Source organism: Apis cerana, linkage group LG3 (genome assembly GCF_029169275.1).
Source record: "Apis cerana isolate GH-2021 linkage group LG3, AcerK_1.0, whole genome shotgun sequence".
Classification (NCBI taxonomy): Eukaryota; Metazoa; Arthropoda; class Insecta; order Hymenoptera; family Apidae; genus Apis; species Apis cerana.
The window spans coordinates 12,679,359-12,698,820 of NC_083854.1; the positions used below are offsets into that span (position 1 = coordinate 12,679,359).

The 19,462-nt window shown below is 37.7% G+C and overlaps 1 protein-coding gene across 15 annotated transcripts in view; it reads left to right on the top strand.

Moving 5' to 3' along the window:
• The window catches only part of LOC108001085 (TWiK family of potassium channels protein 18), a 223,197-nt gene that overhangs the window by 63,117 nt on the left and 140,618 nt on the right, over nucleotides 1-19,462 (top strand). For 12 of the 15 annotated variants that reach the window (XM_028668346.2, XM_062073108.1, XM_062073109.1 and 9 more), the window contains one exon: nucleotides 7,116-7,245. The exons of 1 other annotated variant lie outside the window; for it this stretch is intronic. The gene's annotated coding sequence lies outside the window, so the exon portion shown is untranslated. Of the gene's footprint in view, nucleotides 1-6,307; nucleotides 6,779-7,115; nucleotides 7,246-19,462 lie in introns of those variants that run through there. 2 more of the 15 variants (XM_062073115.1, XM_017061931.3) reach the window with 2 other exon arrangements.

Genomic DNA, 19,462 nt, shown 5'->3' on the forward strand with positions numbered 1-19,462 from the left:
ATTGACAGGAAAAAATTTAATAATAATAATAATGAAGCTCTGAAAATTTAGGGGGTCCGGCACGAGGAGAAAATTTCTTCGAATCCAAAATTCGAACGAATTCTCTCTGAGGAAATTTTTTAATTGGCATGAAAGAATTTACGTAATAATTGTGATTACGTAATAATGATTTTACGCAATAATTGTAATTTCTTTTCTTCAAGACGTTCTATCTAAAATTAAACGAAATGAGCACTTTTTCTAGACGTTCGTAAAAAAGTTTCCACTTTCTTACCCGGTAAATTGAATAGCTCTTAAAATTTAGGGGCAAGCGGAGAAAATTTCGGCCACGTTGGCATCGCTGAATCCAAAAATTGAATTTCATTTTTCTGTTCAAACTTAGAACGAAAACGATTCAAAATTCCCGCTAAGGTCAAGGGAAATCTTTTAATTGGCGAAAGAAAGAATTTAGACTCTTGATAATTGCGATTAGTTTTCTACAAGGAGGGGACGTTAAATTATTCCGTCTATTCCACGACGGTTTCCATTAAATTCGAGAGAAACAACAGTGTCCGTGTCGGTCTCTATAATCCGTGAAAACATAGTCCAACTATGAACAACGGGTAGCCAGGAACAATGCGAATCCGTTTAAATGGTAATTCGGATAGCTAGTTGGCACCTAAAGGCTGCGCGATATCGATGTTGTTTCCGTTACATCGTATTTGAACAAGGGAGAATCGGGTCCCTTGGCATAAATATCAATTTTTTTTTCCTTTTTCGATGCATCGTTCCGCCCAACAATACCGATTGTTAATTACGCTTTTCCTGTTCCCCGCAATTTTTACAAAAAGTAATTTCATTCCGTTTGGTCCAAGTAAATTTTTCGATATTCATATTTATTTATTTATTTTTTTTTTATCGAAAGGTATTCTTTATTCATTATTTCGACTCGATTATTTTCTCGATATTTACGCGCCGTTGTTATTAATACGTACGTTTTCAATGACTAATAAATTGGGGGAAAACCGTAATTCCATAAAGACATTGTCCTTTTTTATCGGCATTGATGAAAACCGGCCTCTTTAATCACAAACGTTTCAAACGACTAGTAGAGAATTTGAAGGAATAGAGGGCGTGGTTAACAACTTTGGCCGAACCGTGGTGCGACATCAAACGCGATGGTAAAGTAGTATCAAAGAGTAACAAATTAAATTTTCTTTTTACCACGGTCGAAAAACTGTAACTCGCGAGTAAACGTTTCAAAGTTGAACGAAAGATGAATGTAAACGAATTATTTCCCGAAAGCGAACGATGAAACTGACGATGGAATTAGGCGGTGTGTGTCTGTTCTAACAAGAACGTGTTATAAATTTGTCTCAACAATTCTTACTACCCGGCGATGAAATACATTGAATCGATAAACGTTCTTGCAAATGTTTCTGTTTTTCTTCCTACGCTGAAAGGTCCTGAGAGAATATCTCGCATTCAGCAAAATAATGGTAGTATTTATCATCCGTTCTTTAGGGACATCCTGCTTTTAAGAGGGTAAAAATTTTCATTTCTCTTTTTTTTTCTCCCCTCGAAATGAATAAAAATGTTCCCCCAGAGAACGAAACATATATATTTTTTTTTTCTTTATTTCTCTGATTTTTCTCATTTCACGTTTATTTATCGACGAGACGCTTTAAGACGATCGAGAGATTTCGATAAAGAAGACGAGAGAGGCGTTATATTTTCGAGAGACTCGTGACTATATATATATATACACGGAATAAAAGTCCCGTTGAAATAAAATCCTCACATGTCAAAAGCAGGGTATACTGGAAGGTTATCTCTCTGGAAAGCATATTGCACGCGGAAAATGAGGCGAACGGTGGAAAAAACGGACGCTCCATCGCTAGTTACGATTTGGCCAAGTGAATGGCATCAGCGCTCGATACTTTTCCGTCTCCTTTGCTCGCTCGTTATTTATACGGGAGGAAAGAATTTGTTCTGTCATCACGAAACTTTTAGACATACAGATATTCGCGCGAGGATAATCGATCGTCGGATAGAAATTTTAGGTTGAAATTAATCGAGACACCGCCTCAGACGATGTAATTCAGACGTTGGAAATTAATAAATGTTGGAGAGCTAGCTCGTCGAGCTCTCAACAGTGTTGCCGAGTCTTTGCAAATGCAACAATACAGTTCACGCTAAGTAATGGAATTGTAACTGGTTGGAGGTTATACGTTCCACTGCCACGAAAGACGATTGTCTCTCGAATTTCGTAAAAGCTCTGGTAGACGCGTATAGATGCGTATCTTGAGGATACGCGTTTTTTAAAAGAAAATTGACGAATGGAATCTCTCTTTATATAAAAAGTATAAAAGTATAAATCGCGTGGAAAGGAAAAAGTTTTTTCTTTAATTATTTCGCGTTCGTACTTGCTCGCCGGCGGATAGGAAAACAGAGGTTGCTCGAAATTGACTCGATGAGATGAATTGAATGAAAATTTGTTTATTGGGCGATTATATCGTCTCGATCGAAGGAGTTTAATCGGAGTAGCGCGGAACGAGTGACGTCTATGGATCCCGGAATGGATTAGAGTAATGCTATGTACGAGCAATGCGATTAAACTCTCCAAGTCCCCTTTTGTTACACGCACACTGGGAAACGATCGCGTCGAATGGCGCATAGAGGAGAGAGTTGGATGGAATTAGAATGGGACAGTGGCCGTATTATGGTCATAATTGCGCCACTTTGATCACCACCATTTGCCCTCCCTCCCCCCCTATATTCTATAAGATAATTCATCATCTCGTTAATCGCCCCTTTCGCCTCCCCCTTGATCGACCAACAGCGTTTCTCTCGTCAATTTTTCGAAAACAATTGTCGAAAACAACGATTTAATAAAGTTAATACGCTCTCGATAATCGTTTCTTCGCCTCAAATCCCTTTCCTCGAGGGGAGGAAAAGGGTTCAAAAGTAATTCTTCGCCTCTTCGAGGAAGGGATGACGACGACGATTACTCGTCACGATTTTTCTTTTTCCTTTTTCTCTTTCGAATCACGAAACTTTTCTCTGGAAATTTATTTTTTAATTAAGAATTTAATTAACGTTGTAATTCTAGGACGCATCTCGCCGAGAGTGAATTATTCGGGGCGTAATTGCGGAGAGTAAGGGCAGTATTTTCGCGTGCAAGACCTTCCCTGGCCCTGGTTCGGGAAAGCCAAGTTTATCGTGATTCATTAAACGTGAGAATATGCGTTGCGCTTCGTAAAGTAAAAATTGCGTGGCGTGGAAATTGCACGAGGGGGGGGGGGGGGGAAAACCGAGTCACGTTTTCTTCAGGAGATGCTGCAGCATGGTAAGCTGAAGAGAGAGAAAGAGAGAGAGAGAACTTTATTGGCAACTTAATCGGGTTGGTTGTTAATAGTTTTCGTTACAACTTCTCGAAAATTCCCGCAACTTTTAACGACGTTTCACCTTTTCCCAACCGTGTTTCTAAGCGGAACACAAACGAAGGGAACTGGATAAAACCTGTTAGCCCGACTGTTTTCTATTTTAACGCGACCAACAGTAGAATTTCGAATCGTCGCGTCTTTCGTCAATCCGGATGGTTTATTCGAATGCTCGAATCCTTTGGAAAAGAAAGAAAGAAAAAAAAAAGGACACGTCTTCGTAAAAGTAAAAGCGATTAGCGGTTGAACGGATGCGCGAGATCTCGTTTAAAATCGCGACGATAATTTTTATATATATATAAAAAATAATAATCAAGTCTTCTCGTTATTCGTCCCCTTAGTTAACTCGCCTCTCTGAATTAATTAATTTATGCGCGAGCGCGTAACTAACCGGTGTTCTTTGATTTATTTATACACGATATTTCGATTTGAATACAAATATTAAACGCTCACCGAGCAAAATATAATTATAAATTTCATCGTTTCGCTCATAAATTAAAAATATCGACTGCGAGCTTTATATATATATATACATATATAATGTTTCATTTACGTTTCCCATTACGTTAAAACGTGATATCCGCGCGAAAGGAAAGGGGGAAAAAATTCGTACGGCACGTATCATTGCACACGTAATTCTATCTCGCTACTTTCTTTCGTCCTTGTTCCTTTTCTCTCCTCTTCTATTTTTCGTAATAACATCATAATGACGCGAAAACGCAGTCCTAACACCGTCAACACTTTTTATCGCCTACTCCTCCAAGCCCCTCCCCCTTCTTTCTCTCCATCGCTTTCGTTCGTATAATGACATTCCAGAACGTAATTTACGAGTATAGCGCGCCACGCGCACACTCGGAATTTTTGCCTTTCGTGCATCGCGTCAAAACTGTTTCGTAGTTTTAAAGGTCGGACGCGAAAATATTTTTCGTTAGTTGTTCCTTTCTTCCTTTTGCGACGGTTACACGCGGTGTACAGGGGACGCATCGAGATTGCGGTATGTAAAAAGAGGGAAATGAATCGAAACACAGGAGAATCGAGGACGGTCGTTGGAACGGTGTTCATTTCAATTTTGTAACGGATATATAACGTCTCGAAATTATATTTTTAATTTAAATCGTTATAGATTATCGATAAATTTCTTTTTATTTTGTAAATTAAGCTTAAAGTTTTAATCACTTTAGAAATTCGTAAATGCAGCGATTTTTGTCGATGATTTTTTACGCGTTCCACAAGAGGGACAAGAGTCGAATGTACGTAAAATAGGATTCAAATAGCGAATAAAACTAGCATATTTTTAATTGTAAGTTACAGTCCATATTTAAAAATTTTGTCTTGCTCTTTTCATTTTTGTCCAAATATTTATTGATTTTTTTTTACCATTTTATTTCCAAGTTACCTCATACGTTTTATTTTTCTATGTATTTTATTATATATCGACCCAAAATCGGAAAAATATAATTCGATCGAATCGTTTCGAGACGCAATTTGATTTTATACTTTCTTAATTCGCGTCTTCTTGTTGTTAATTCGATTATTCATTTCTTCAACGATATATATTCTGGTCACGATCGATATTGTATTGTGCAAGCTCGATCGACCAAATACGAAAAATACTATTCGGAAATCTGTCAGAAAAAGCTGTATTCCATAATGCATAGTAGTTTTATTTCTCCGCTAGTCGGCGCTGCGTACGTCGGCCCGACTCGCGTATATAAAACGTACGTAACGCGCCGCTCTCGCATATCGGTATACCACGGGCCGCTATGCGCCGTTTTATTATACGCGGACCGAATACACGCCAGCCGAAGATGGAAATTTTCTGTTATTCAAGTTAAAGTTTAGACCGGACCTGGCGGCGTCTCGGTAGATAACGTAGATTCTCCCTATTTCACGCGAGAAATGCACACTTCTCGCCCGCTTTTGCGACATAGATGTCCTCCCGAAAATTTCACGATATATACGGAAAATATATATACTTCTTCCGATAAAATATTCACGGATAATATAAAGCGGAAAGAAGTGTACGCGAGAGCTTTCGCTTTCGGTGTATTTTTTTTATAAATTTTGTATTGTACACTCGGCTACGTCATCCTTAATAATAAATTAATTTTTACGACGAAGTAGGTAATATTTGTGTTTGAAATTGGAACGGAATTGAAAATATCGCGAATATAATTCTATTAATTCTGAAAATACAAATACCAGTTTTAATCGTAACCGGTCTTTCATCGTTTCTTATTTATACGCGACTAATGAATGAAACGAACTTTTATTCGCCCGTTTCATTTCGATTTCACCAAGTGCCAAAGTTGGCATTAATTATTGAAAAGTTTCGAATAATTTCGACACTTTGAATATAAATTACTCGAACAAACAATTCGACAATTAAATTTAGACTCGGTCTAAAATCGCTTACGTGTATTTTTGTATATCGAACGAATGAAGAGCCAGAGTTGGCAATTAATTAACCCGTTGAAAAATTCCGAACAAAGCGACACTTTGAATATAAATTACTCGTTAAACAATTAAATTTAGACCGATCGCTGGGCCTAAAATCTCGCTTAAAAATAGAACGATTAATTCGTTTCACGGTGTATAAAACGAAATACGGAAAATTAAAGCGAATACGTATTTCTCGCACGTGCAAGCTCGAAATTTCAAGACCTTAGTTAATCAGACGAGCGAGGTTATTTAAGAATATATGCGCATCTCGCAGCAGTGAAAAATCCAGGGTGAAAAGCGTTGGACCCAAGCTTTTTTGGCTGGTCGAATTTTTCCTTTTCCTTGGACTGCTTTGCTGCTTTGTACGCAACAACGCTCGTTACCTCGGCTTCGTGCCTCCTCCCCCTCCCTCCCTCCTTCCTTCCTTCCTTCCTTCCTTCCTTCCTTCCTTCCTTCCTTCCAAACCGGACGGCCCTCCTCCGAAATTAAAGCGCGCCGTTATATAATGAAGTTCAAGTTTCGAAGCGCATTCCTTCCCCGTTTTCTCTCCCCACGGTTGGAGGATCAAGAAGAAGGTGAAGTCTTTTTGAACGTTAAGCGCCCGAGTTGAACTTAACCAACCAACCTCCCCTCTTCAAGGAAGAGGGAAGAAGAACCGGAGGAATTCCTCGGTAGAATTTTGATCTCTCTTAAAATTTTTCAAGAGAATTGACGATTATATTATAAATTTCCTCAAATTTAAGCACGCTCGTTTTTTATTCAATAATAAAAAGGGGGGACACGTTTCGTTCGATTTCTCTTCTTCGTATTTTTCGATGCTATTTCCCAAGAGTTTTCGATGGATAGCCGGGGGAGCGTGTAAGGAAGGAAACGGGTTGGAAACTCATAAAGAAACGGAAGAGGAGGAGGAGGAGGTAAGAAACACACGGAATGACGCCGAGCAGTTTCTAAATTCTCTCTTAAAGCCCGCTAAGTGAAAAAGGGGAGAACTACTTTCCTGATTTGTTAATACCCAGTGGATTTTATGGTGGATTTACCGGCAGATGTTTCTCCGTGATTTATTCTCGATAGCGAAGAGCTAATGGATTTTTCCCACCTTCCTAACCTAATAATCAGATAAAATGTTTTTAACCAACCGATTCCTTTTTGTATGCTCGTTTTCCCCTGGATTCTGCTCCGGTCTTTTCTTCTCTTTTTTTTTATTCTAATTAATGGTAATAAATGAAAATTATTAACGATTGCTTGTTTCAGTTGGCGGATTAAATTTTTCTGGCTTCGAAATTTCCTTGGAGAGGGAAGAAAGGCAGTGGAGGGGGTAAGGTGACAGTCAAAGTTCTCCTCGAGCCACGTCACTCGATTACCCGTGAAGGATATTTCGTAGGTATTTGGAAAGATATTGCACAGAGTGTAATGGAACTGTCGAATTGTTCGTTGAAAAAATTAGTTAGAACGTAATTGTATAATTTCGTTAATACAATTAATTTCAAAATTATGATATAATTTTTTTAATAGATAAATTATAAATTATAAATTTAATATTTTACGATAATTAAACTTATTATTCGTATATTATTTAATATATTATCATTTGTATTAGTATAAATTTTTAATCTTTTGTTTATATATATTTATTTGTTAATATGTCAATATCTATTTTGGTATTTTAAATTATAAAATTAATTATAAATAATAATAATAAATTTATTAAATTTATTATATTTTATATATATTGACCTCGATAATTTTGTTAATAAAATTAATTTCATAACTATGATATAATTTTTTTAATAAATAAATTATAAATTATAAATTTAATATTTTACGATAATTAAACTTATTATTCGTATATTATTTAATATATTATTATTTGTATTAGTATAAATTTTTAATCTTTTGTTTATATATATTTATTTGTTAATATGTCAATATCTATTTTGGTATTTTAAATTATAAAATTAATTATAAATAATAATAATAAATTTATTATATATATATTGACCTCGATAATTTTGTTAATGAAATTAATTTCATAACTATGATATAATTTTTTAATAGATAAATTATAAATTATAAATTTAATATTTTATGATAATTAAATTTATTATTCGTATATTATTTAATATATTATCATTTGTATTAGTATAAATTTTTAATCTTTTGTTTATATATATTTATTTGTTAATATGTCAATATTTATTTTGATATTTTAATTATAAATAATAATAATAAATTTATTATATATATATATTGACCTCGAGGAAGAATATAATCTATAAATGCTGCTGCTTGATATTATTAATAAAAATTAGAATTCAAATTCTTCGAACTCTGTTTAATAATTAATTTCAACTTTCATCGATCACTGCCTTTATTTTGTCTTCAACGCCTTTCCTTCATTTTTATCGAAATTGTCGAAATTTCCACTTTTCGACGCACTACATCCTCTCCGTAGACTATTTAATTCATATATAAATAGAATTCAAGATTTATACTTATCCTTCGAAAAGATCAACATTCTACACAAAGTTGATCAGCTCGAACGAATTTTAGGACAGAAATCTTAACAATTATATATATAAAAATGACGCGAGAGATTATTCTCGCATTGCTAAAATATCGACGGAAGAAGCCGAACGGCGCTGAACGAAGAAGATCTCGTTGGAAACCAGTTAACAAAGACACAACCATCTCTTACTTTCCAATAATAATTCACCTTACCTTCTTCCCTAGTCTCTAGAAAAGACAACCCCCCGCCCCCCCGGATATAACGTATAATATCCAATGTTGGACGACAAATCGACTTCCAGCCGATCCCTCTCGACCTCCAAGCCGTCCAGAGAGGAGATCGATCGGCCTCGTCAAGTAAACACCGGCCGCTTTGCCGGGGCATCGATCACTTCCCCCCCCTTTTCGCGTCGAATCCGGCGAAATTTCCAAATTTCCACCCGCTTTCCACCCCGTCGAATCCCATTCTCGAACCTTTTAAATCATCCGAACGTCCTCTCTCTCTCTCTCTCTCCGTCTTCGCTGCGATCGAGATATCGAAAAGATCGCGATCGAGTAGATAATTTGTTCCGCGAGAATAATAAAATTTTTCCGTCCGAACATCTCGCGTTGTTTCGTGAAATATCGTGTGCCTTTTTTCGAAAGGTTGTCTGGCAATCCCATGCACGTTCTAACTCTCCCTCCGACACCCGTGTTCTAACGCGAAACTTCAATTAAGCAAAAGTGGTAATTTTAAATTAACGTATTATTAAAATTCCTGGATCCAACAACGGGCGGCGAATCCGACGAGTTAATCCCGCCCTTTTCCCGCGCCCTTTCCATTTTCCGAATAATCGACATTTTAACATCTCGTGTATTTTAATATGTAAATTTGAATTTGTAATTTAAATTAACCGGATTAACTTGACAGCGTCAGGAAACTGAACACTTTGCGAACATTATAAAATTATATTCCCTCCGATCGGGATGAACTCTTTTTGCCCGCGAATGAAGCGATACGATGTACTTTCAGAGAAGAAATAAAAAGAAAAAGGAAGAAAGAGAAAACGGATAAAAATTATTTTTAAAAATTTTTTTTAACAATCGAAGTATTCGCCTTGCTCTCTCTCTCTCTCTCTCTCTCTCTCTCTCTCTCTCTCTCTCTCTCTCTCTCTCTCTCTCTCTCTCTAGGTCTTCACGCTGATAATTGTCCAGAAAACGAAGCACGTTTTCAGGAATCGTCCCTGTTAATTCAATTATGTACATTCGCCACATAAATCAGAAAGAGAGAGAGAAAGGCGAAGATAGTTTGTTCGATAACGAAAAATGAAACGCAGACTTGGTAAAATGAGATATCGAAGTACTGGAGAAGCGCGGCGGCAGAAATCCCGGTGACGGAGATTCATGGCCACGTTGAAAAGAACGAACAATTAGTTGGGATACGTTGCACGATAAATATCCGCGTTGGCAACCGATACGTTTTCTCACCAATTAATTCGCGAATTTCGCGATTATTTATCATCGTCGGGTCCCGAGCTTTCAACTATGCCAACTATAAATTTCCCACACTGTATTTTCATAAAAGTGATTAACATTTTCGCCAACGCAACGCAACGCGACGCGACGTTGTCTTTCTATCTCCTTTCTCCTTGCATCGCCATGCTCTTTTTCCTCCTTTAAACTCAAACTTCGTCGCTTATTTTATACAAATTATTTTCGTTTTTTTGCGATATATTCTCAATCGAGCGGCGGTCGTAGCGAAGGGAAGAGAAGAAAAGAAACAAATAAATTTTTCGCGACTCTCCGCGAGGAATGGAAATATCGATCGGGCTCTACTTAAACAGTTATCTTCCATGTCACCTGAATATCAAGAGGCTTCGATATTCGTCAAATCATTGAGAACTCGGAGAAAGCTTTTCCAACGGACTGAACAAAAATAATTGGCCGCTAATGAACGAGGGGTCCCCCCTACTCCTCTTCTTCCTCCAGTCGTACCTCTTGTTCCATCCGGTCTGATTCCCCCTCTCAAAAGAAGAATTTCGAATGTTTCGTTTCGAACGTTTCTTTGTCGGAGATAAATTACGACGACCAAAGTTTCCCAATCTATTTTCGCACGAGTGGTTTCACGGATATTATATTATATATTTTACGTTTCTCGATTAATTTTAAAAAAAAGTCCGTTTCAAACGAACACATCGAAGCACACCTTTGTACGATTAACCTCGACTGTCCTCGAAGCGACAGTTTTTATTAACTTTTTTCTCGATGAGATAAGATAAGATAGAGATAATTTCCTAGCAACTTTTTTTTTTCTTCTTTTCAAAGGAAATTAACTTGCACAACTTTATCATAAACATCTCGGCCGCGACAGTTTATAGCATTCGAGGGAAGCATTTTCTACGCGATTAAGTTTGTAACGCTCGTAAAATGCGGAGAAAAATAATATTCGTTGTCGATTTATACTCATTTGAAATGAAGATACAATATTGTCCATGTGTCTATATATATATATATATATAATTTTAAGTTGAAAAACGTAATTATGTTTTATCGCGTTTTCCGATACGATAAACAAGAGTGAAAATTGAATTTTCTATATCGATTCGATTTCGATGTTGTTTGATTTGACAGATTTATCCACGCTTGCATAAAGCGTGGTAGCAGCCTGGTCGCGTTAGCATCCTTGTTTATTTTATTCGTGCAAATAAAATGGTGGAAACTAGGTCGACTTACATTTGCTCCACTGAATTATTTGAAAACGTTTTGCAAGCACGTGTTTAACGTGCTTCGTGAACGTTTAAACAAAATAAATAAGAGCAATGGGACCAATGTCCTCGAGACACATCACGTACGATGATCAACGCGAAGTGAAAATTAAAATTACCGTTGATTTTCTTCTTTCGTTATTTTTTTCTCTCTTTCTCTTTCTTTCCTTTTTCTTCTCATTGGAGAAATAACGTCGAATAATTTTCGCGACGATGATCGATCAAGAAAGGAAAAAGGAAAGAAAGATACATCACTCTCCCACTGTATAAATGTTGGTATGAAAATTCTGAAAATGATTTTTCAATTTTTTTCACGATCGATTATTAAAATATTTGCTACTCGTTAGTAAAGGTAACTCGTAAGATTTTTCTAATTAAGATGGATTATATATACTCTGTACTTCTGTCCAGGGGACACTGGTTGGTGTAGAAAAATGTAAGGAATATTTTGAAAGGAAAATGGCTTTTTTGCCGCGCAAAGTGAAGGAATAAGACGAGAGAGTAAAGAGAATCGACAGAGAAAATATTGTCTTAATATATTACGTAAACATATTGTGACGACAAACATTTTCACACGAGTCCTTTTTTTTTTTTTCGAAATTTTTCAAGTTTATAGTTTACCCGTTTCAATTTTTTATTAACCGTGTGTGTTTTCAAGTATTTATCGAGCACCGCTCCACGCTCAAAGAGTGTGTGTTTTATGGCCGATAAAAAAAAAAAGAAAAAAAATAACACGATTTAGTTTCGAAAAAAGGAGGATTTTTTTTTATAACCATATATCGTTAAATAGAATATCGATTTTGATTTAAAACGTTGAAAATTTTATAATACGCGATACGTATGGATTTCATTTACCGCCTTTACGCATTTTGAAATTTAATTCCAATTTTTTTTTTCTTCCTTTCTTCTTTTTTTTCCCCCAAATGAAAAATTGAAAATGTTACGTCGAGTCGCGTGGATTATCCATATCTATCTATTATCATCCCCGTTGTGATTTTTTTTTTAATTAAATTTCGAATCGAAAAATAGAATTTTTATCTCTCTAGCTCCCCAGATACAATGAACAAAAAAAAAAATAATAATAACTCGTTAAGATCGAAAACAAACATCGCTTGCTCTCAATTTTGTTTCGTTTCGTCCAAAATGAAAAAAAATATATATATATATTTATCTCGAATTATATATATATATATAATATATCTAATATATAATATATATAAATATATATATATTTATCTCGAATTATGGTGAGAGGAGTAAGGATTCCTTTCGCCTATCTCCACCTAGATAGAACGACTATTCGCGCTCGAGCGAGTCACCAAGGAGCGATTCTCCATCCCCCCTCCCCCCTTCGATGCGTCCAGAACGGTATTCGCGGCATGGCGTGGCTCGGTTGACCGACGCGCAAAATCAATCTTTTCAAACGTCTCGCGTCTTATACGGTTTTTGTTGGAGGGGGGAAGGTTGCTGGAAAGGAAGGAAGGAAGGAAGGAAGGAAGGAAGGAAGGAAGGAAGGAAGGAAGGAAGGAAGGAAGGAAGGAAGGAAGGAAGGAAGGAAGGAAGGAAGGAAGGAAGGAAGGAAGGAAGGAAAGACGGACGAGCGTATCGCAGAGAGGGGGAAAGAGAAATGGAATCGCTCGGACGATTCCTGCGGGAGGCCGCCAGTCACCCGATCCGCGAGAATATTTCTCGATAAAATATTCTTAAACTCGCAGTAGCGCGCAAACTCGTGTCCGCGCAAAGGGCGGTGGCTCGGTCTCCTTCTTTTTTTTTTTTCGTTTTCACGAACGAAAAAGCTCCGATTCGTTCTTCTCTCTCTCTTGAGAGAGCAGTTTATTTTCACCACCCCTTTTTATTCGACGGGCTCTTCATTTTTATTCGCCAGATAGAGGAGAGAGAGGGAGAGATTTACTCGCGTTCGCATCGGTATGCATCGTAAGCAAGCAGTGTACACAAGAGGTGTGTAGTCAAGAGTGATGTTTAACCTGAAAAATTCTTAATTAAGAATTCGCCAAATTGCTCCTTCTACATTATTAACACCGTTATTAATTGTAGAAGCGAGGAGGCGTGCTTCTTTCCAACTTATTTTTCGCAAAATCAAGATTTTATTACAGGTACACTGATCATTTTTTCTCATCTGGTGAATAAATTATAAATTCTATCCACGAAAAATGACAACCGCTCGCCGGCTATCTTCGAATATCCGAGTTGAAACGCGTATAAATTCTAAAATTTATATAAATTCATTAATTGATTTTGATAATATTCCTGGAAAATCTCACCTTATGCGAGTTGGATTCGCCATTTTGAAGTTGACTCACCTCTTCATTAACCGTCGTCGAACGATTCTGCAAATTAAAATTTCCAAATATAAATTTTTTCCACGTTCCGTAAGATATCCTCTCTCAATGGCAAACCATTTTGGTAACTTCGACACTTTATCTCCTAAGGAACGCGAAGAGTAAGTAAATTATCGTACAGGGAAACTCTCAGAGCGCTGATCGCGAAACTTTTCTTAAAAACGAAAGAACGTTGTTTTAGATGGCGCCACGATCGGTAAAATGATTCGAATGCGGTCGAAAGTTCTGATCGTCGAAAAAAAAGGAGAATGAACTTGTTCGCACGCCTGATAATTTATCACTGTTAAATGGTAGATAGAGGATAACCTAGACTCGTTTTACAATACGCGTTTGCAGTAAAGATTGTCCAATATTCAACCGACGATCTCGAAGAAAAGCAAACATGCTTCGTCTCCCTTGTTTGCAATGTGAAACGCGAAAGGCGCCACAGTCGCTCACGCTTGAGAAAGAGAGCGAACGAGAAATGTCGGTAACTGTAGAATTCCGTCTCGATATTTCGAAATGATGAAAAACATCATTCGACTCTGTTCCACTAATGGGAAGCAATATTCGTTCCGTTTGGAGAATTATTATTAAACGTACGAAAGAACGCACCTTCGATAATCTTACCACGCGTCCAATTTCCCGATCCCAACACTCGCACCGTAATCGGATTATTCGCAAATTTTCTCGTAACATGACCCCCTCCCCCTACCCTGATCATTATGCAAATCAGTGATTTTCATATATCCGATTACAGAATTAATCTTTACCCTTTATTCGTAATCGTTATCGTTAATGAACCGAGCAGAGTTAATTACACGTGAATTTAATCGTTTTCAAGTTGATCAACTTGTTCGGTAATTGTAACAATCGAGTTATAATCGCATAAAATCTTCCTCCCCTCTCCTCCCCAAGTGTCGAAAATCTGTTTCAGCCGTTTTCGAGTTTAATTTTAACTTTATAAAGATCGATCAAAGATTGGTAGGAGAGGTCGTAAATAGGTAATATATCAAACGTCGAATTACCGATCCGATAAAAGAGGACGGGCGAAGAGCGGAAGAAAGAGAGAGAGAGAGAGAGAGAATCACAACGGAAATGTCTTAAGAATACGGAAAGACGTTTGCTTCCCGTCAAAGCGTTCCTGCGTTTTTTGCTTCGGCTTTTATCTGGCAACGTAGCGACGTTTGATTGTATTCGAGGAAAGGAGGAGCAGGGAAGGGGGAGGCACAAACAGCGAGGAGAAAGAAAGGAAAACGGATGGGGAGGAGACTCGCTGCGAAGAATGGTCCTACTCCTTTGCAGGCCGCGATTTTTATTGGCTTTATCGACGATCCTTATCTTCCTTATTTTTACTACGGTCGAATTGCCACGAAAAATTTTGAAAATTACACGGTGTAATTGGCACGAGCTCGAGGACACGAAGAAATATATATATATATAAACCTTGGAAAGATCGAATTCTTTGTTTCCCAACGTTCGTGGGAAAGTGTTGATCGAGGAACATCTGCGAATATCGAATATACGAAAGATTGAATTTGCAATTGATGCAAATTATTATTTTTTTCTTTTTTATAAGAAAAAGTTGTATCACGCTCGCGAATTGATTATTAAGGGTAATTAAATTGCGACAGACTCGATTTCATTTATATTTATATCTCGTTTAACCTAGCTTTATAAATTTATATCGCAGACTTTTTCGCTTCACGGGCGCATCCGTTGAATAATTAATTGGCGTTTAATTGAAAAATTAAATCGGAAGCAAATTATTGTTATTGCGTACGTTTTAAAAGCGCACGATAAAAATATAATAAAAACGAACGCAATGCGAACAGCGGTTCCAGTTCGTGACGCGTTCGGCGGCGATAAAATCGGCCACGTGACCAAAACCTTTAGCAAGAATGTTCTGTTCCACGATAATAAAAAGGAAGACGAGAAAAAAGAAGAAGAAAAAAAAAAAACTCCTCCTAGAATTCGAAGATAATTCTTTCCCTCGATCCGAATCGAAAAATCGGACGCGGATGAAAAGCGTTGAAAAATTTTTTTCACGTCGTCGCGACGTCAACTACCTCTATGTATATACCCCTATATATAAAGCGCGAGCAGAGGCATGATTCAGCGATTCATTCGATGGTAAGAGGCCATCTCCTCCAGAGGCAACGATGGGATGTCGATGACGCGAAACGACACGAGAAGAAATGACGCGCGCAGCATCCATCAATGACTCGGTCAAAAATGCCAATTCCTCTCTTCCTTCCACTCGTTTCTTTGGCAAATCGTTCGCGGCTTATTAACCCCTGTTCCCCGAGCTATTCGTCCCTGCCGAGTGCCACTCCCGCTCGATAAATTATCGCCAATTTGGAAAATTGTTTTTTCGTCCGATATTCCGCCAACATCCCGTCGCGTAATCAATTCGACGGTTAAAGGTTCGTATATTTGTATATGAAAACAAATTCAGTTATTCGTAAGTGAGAACAGGAAAATTTTTGTATCGATTTCGATCGTAATATCGGTTTGGAAAGTTGAACGGTATTGTTTTGCAAACAATATTTGAAGGGCCGCCTCGATTTTCTTTCCTCGTTTACGATAAAGATCGGCACAAACGAGCCCATTGCGCATTTCGTTCCGCCTACATTTTCGTTAATTAACGCGAAATCGGCAGTTGATACGATTCGGTGCCATTCGTGCCACGTTTAACGATGTTGCGCGTGTATTTGTAGTATTATCGGCACAAAAGCGAAATTAGTAATTGTTCGAGAAAATGGGTTTTAATTACGAGGGTAGGAACTCTTTACGCTTTATTAACCAGTGCGTGAAACAGAATCGTAGAACGATGGCAGATATTTCGAATTAATCAACGATTTAATCACCTCTCCCTCTCTCTCTCTCTCTCTCTCTGCACGTGTGTCATTATTCGGGCATATTCCGTAAGCGAAATCTATCGATCCCTACACGATCAACTCACACTTCGCGTTCCCCGCGAATTACCATGGAATAAGATAATAATAATTCCATGGAATAAGATTTTTGATCGAAGATCGTACAACGATTTCGAAAAAAAAGTCGAGTTGCGGTGACGATTTATATAATAAGAGGGAGGTTGTTTTGGAAGGAGCCGGGGGAAGGAGAGAAAGGCGGTGAAAATGAGCGGTGCAGGAACACGTTTCGGGTGTTCGTTTATGCAAATTGCCACTTACCGGGGAAATCGTTTGCGGGCCCTCTACTGCCGCGGAAATAAAATACATAACGAGGCGGTAGAGAGAAAGGGAGGAGGAAGCTAAAGAAGAGCTACGCCTAGCAGAGATCTACGCTAAAATACGGCGCGAGTGTACAGAGGGTGTTTCATGAGCCGTGTAACGAGCAGGCATCGAGAAACTCTTCTTTCTTTTTTTCCTCCTCTCCAATAATATTTCGCCGTAATGAACTTGCATCTTTCAGGGGAAAGACAGATATCTCCTTCTTTTCATGGATTATATCGAAGATAATTATTGAATCGTTCGATCGGCATCTTTATTTTGTCTTCAACGTGGCACATTTTCAATGTCGGAAACGAAATTATCGGAACGAAATTTTGAAAATCACTTTTCGACACTGACGTACTACGTTAATACACTTTCTCCGTAGACTGCGTAATATTTTTCTTGTTTGAACACATTCTTATTCTTTTAATAAAAAATATAAAATATACCAAAAATGCTCCTTTCGGTCTCGAATCTTTCTTACCACGCACGAAGAACGCAAAGAATCGCACAGAATCGAACAAATGTTTGTTACAAATAAACGAAACGTCAACTCTCGAAATATACGATAACAACACGGTTTAGAACGAAGTTGGCTGGATGAACGTTCGACTAGCGACGCTCGTGTGAAAAAACGAAATTACTTTTCGGACAACACGGTTTAGAACGAAGTTGGCTGGATGAACGTTCGACTAGCGACGCTCGTGTGAAAAAACGAAATTACTTTCCGGACAACACGGTTTAGAATGAAGTTGGCTGGATGAACGTTCGACTAGCGACGCTCGTGTGTGAAAACAAAATTACTTTCCGAACAACTCGATATTATAATCTGCTTCGCTAATTGGAACGACAGAGGAGAATTATTTTCTTCTTTTTTTCATCGACCAGACAATTGCGCCAATTACGCGGAATTTTTTTTCAATGGCCCGTCGTTCATATAGAAAACTTTATCTCCCTAAACGTTCTTGCATCTATAGCGATCCTCGTCGACCGCAGAGTCATAAATCATGGTTGAATTCAAGTTCGTATCCTCGCGATACGAGGATCCTTCCCATGAAAGGACAAGGTGAATCCCTTCTCGAGCAATTACGTTTCTGGATATCCATCGCGATGAAGTTACACGTGCTCGAAAACGATGCAATTTGCCGCCTATTAATATACGTCGAAGAAATAACAGCTGCTATACAAACGATCGTTCTCGAACGAATTAATCGTATTGCAAAAATGATCGCGGATCGATCGATATCCGCCTCGAACAGATTGCAAAAGTATATATAATTTCTCAACGCGAATGTCGTCGTCGTGGTAATTATCCTCGGAGTTAACGATTATTACCGCGTCTTCGGTATTTTAAACGGAGGAGGATTAACTCGTCCATTCCAAACGGCTTTCGAATTATTGGCGTCGTATCGAGGTACGATAACGCGGTTAACGGGCTGGAACAGGTGCGCGCTATAACGACTAAAACGTGCGCTGGTTAAAAGGACATTTTTGCGGTAAGAATCGCGTTTTTATCTAATCTATCCATATTCGACGTCTGACGACGCTTCGACGCGGATAGTTTTATAGAAAAATACGTGGTAGAATTTTCTTTCATTTCTAACCGTTTGCACGCGTATCTATATTTAAATTTACATTATATACTTGGAATTATTTTTTATCAATCGATCAAAATAAAAATATTTTTCTGGGAATAGTACCCAAATTTTATTTAATTTATGCATCTCAATCCCTTGATCAGTGAAAATGTATATATTTTTTCATTTTTCAAAATTTAAAAAAAATAAATGAAACTAACTTTTAAATTGGAGGAACACGTAGGACACACGATAATTCCAATATTCCCCTCGAAAACACAATCTTGCATCACAATAGCGATGAAATATATATAAAAAAAACAACCGCGAAACAAAAAAGTAAAAAATGATACAAGTAATGTCGACAAAAATTACATTTTATAATTTTGCATTGTACGATAAACGTTCACGATAAACAGTGAATTAACCAGAACAAGATTAAGCAGAAACTGAAAGAAAACATTGAGCGACAAAAGTCCCTAGAATGTAATACTAGATGTAAATACATATGTATAATAATAAAACGTATCGTCTCGCGTATACACGAGTGCAAAGAGCGAATTATCATCTTTCTCCCCTCGAAATGATGATCAACCTTCGAGATCCGTGGATCTTTACTTATCGTCGCTTTTCGCAAATTCCGCGACGAATTTTTTTCGCGACATTGGATCGTTCTTGTGAAAATGACGCGGCGTGTATATTCATTTGGTTGATGTAACCGGCCATCGCGATACATCTCGAAAAGAAACACGGGGGGAGTGGGGGGAGGGGAGGCGGGGCAATAGGCGAATTCCGCGAAATTGCAATGCTACCAACGAAATGGAGTGATGGTATTTTATCTGACGCGTTCGCGAATACATGGGGAGAGAACGGGCGGCTCTCTCTGTGTCCGTCTCTTCAGGAAACAGGTAGGTGCATACTCGAAAAATTGCAAATATCAACGCTCGCTCCCGAAAAAGATACTATTCTCCTCTCTCTCTCTCTCTCGCTTTCACAATTCGCGAATGGGCTCTCTCCTCCCTTTTCCCCTATGTTCTATACGCGCTCTTCTCTTTTATTTATTTTCAACCGTATATGTAAAAATTTCTTCAACATTTGGATTTATCCCGATAGAACAGAAATAAAAATTGCAAATATCAACGCTCGTTCGAAAAAGATACTATTCCCTTTTTTTTCTCTTTTTTCACAATTCAC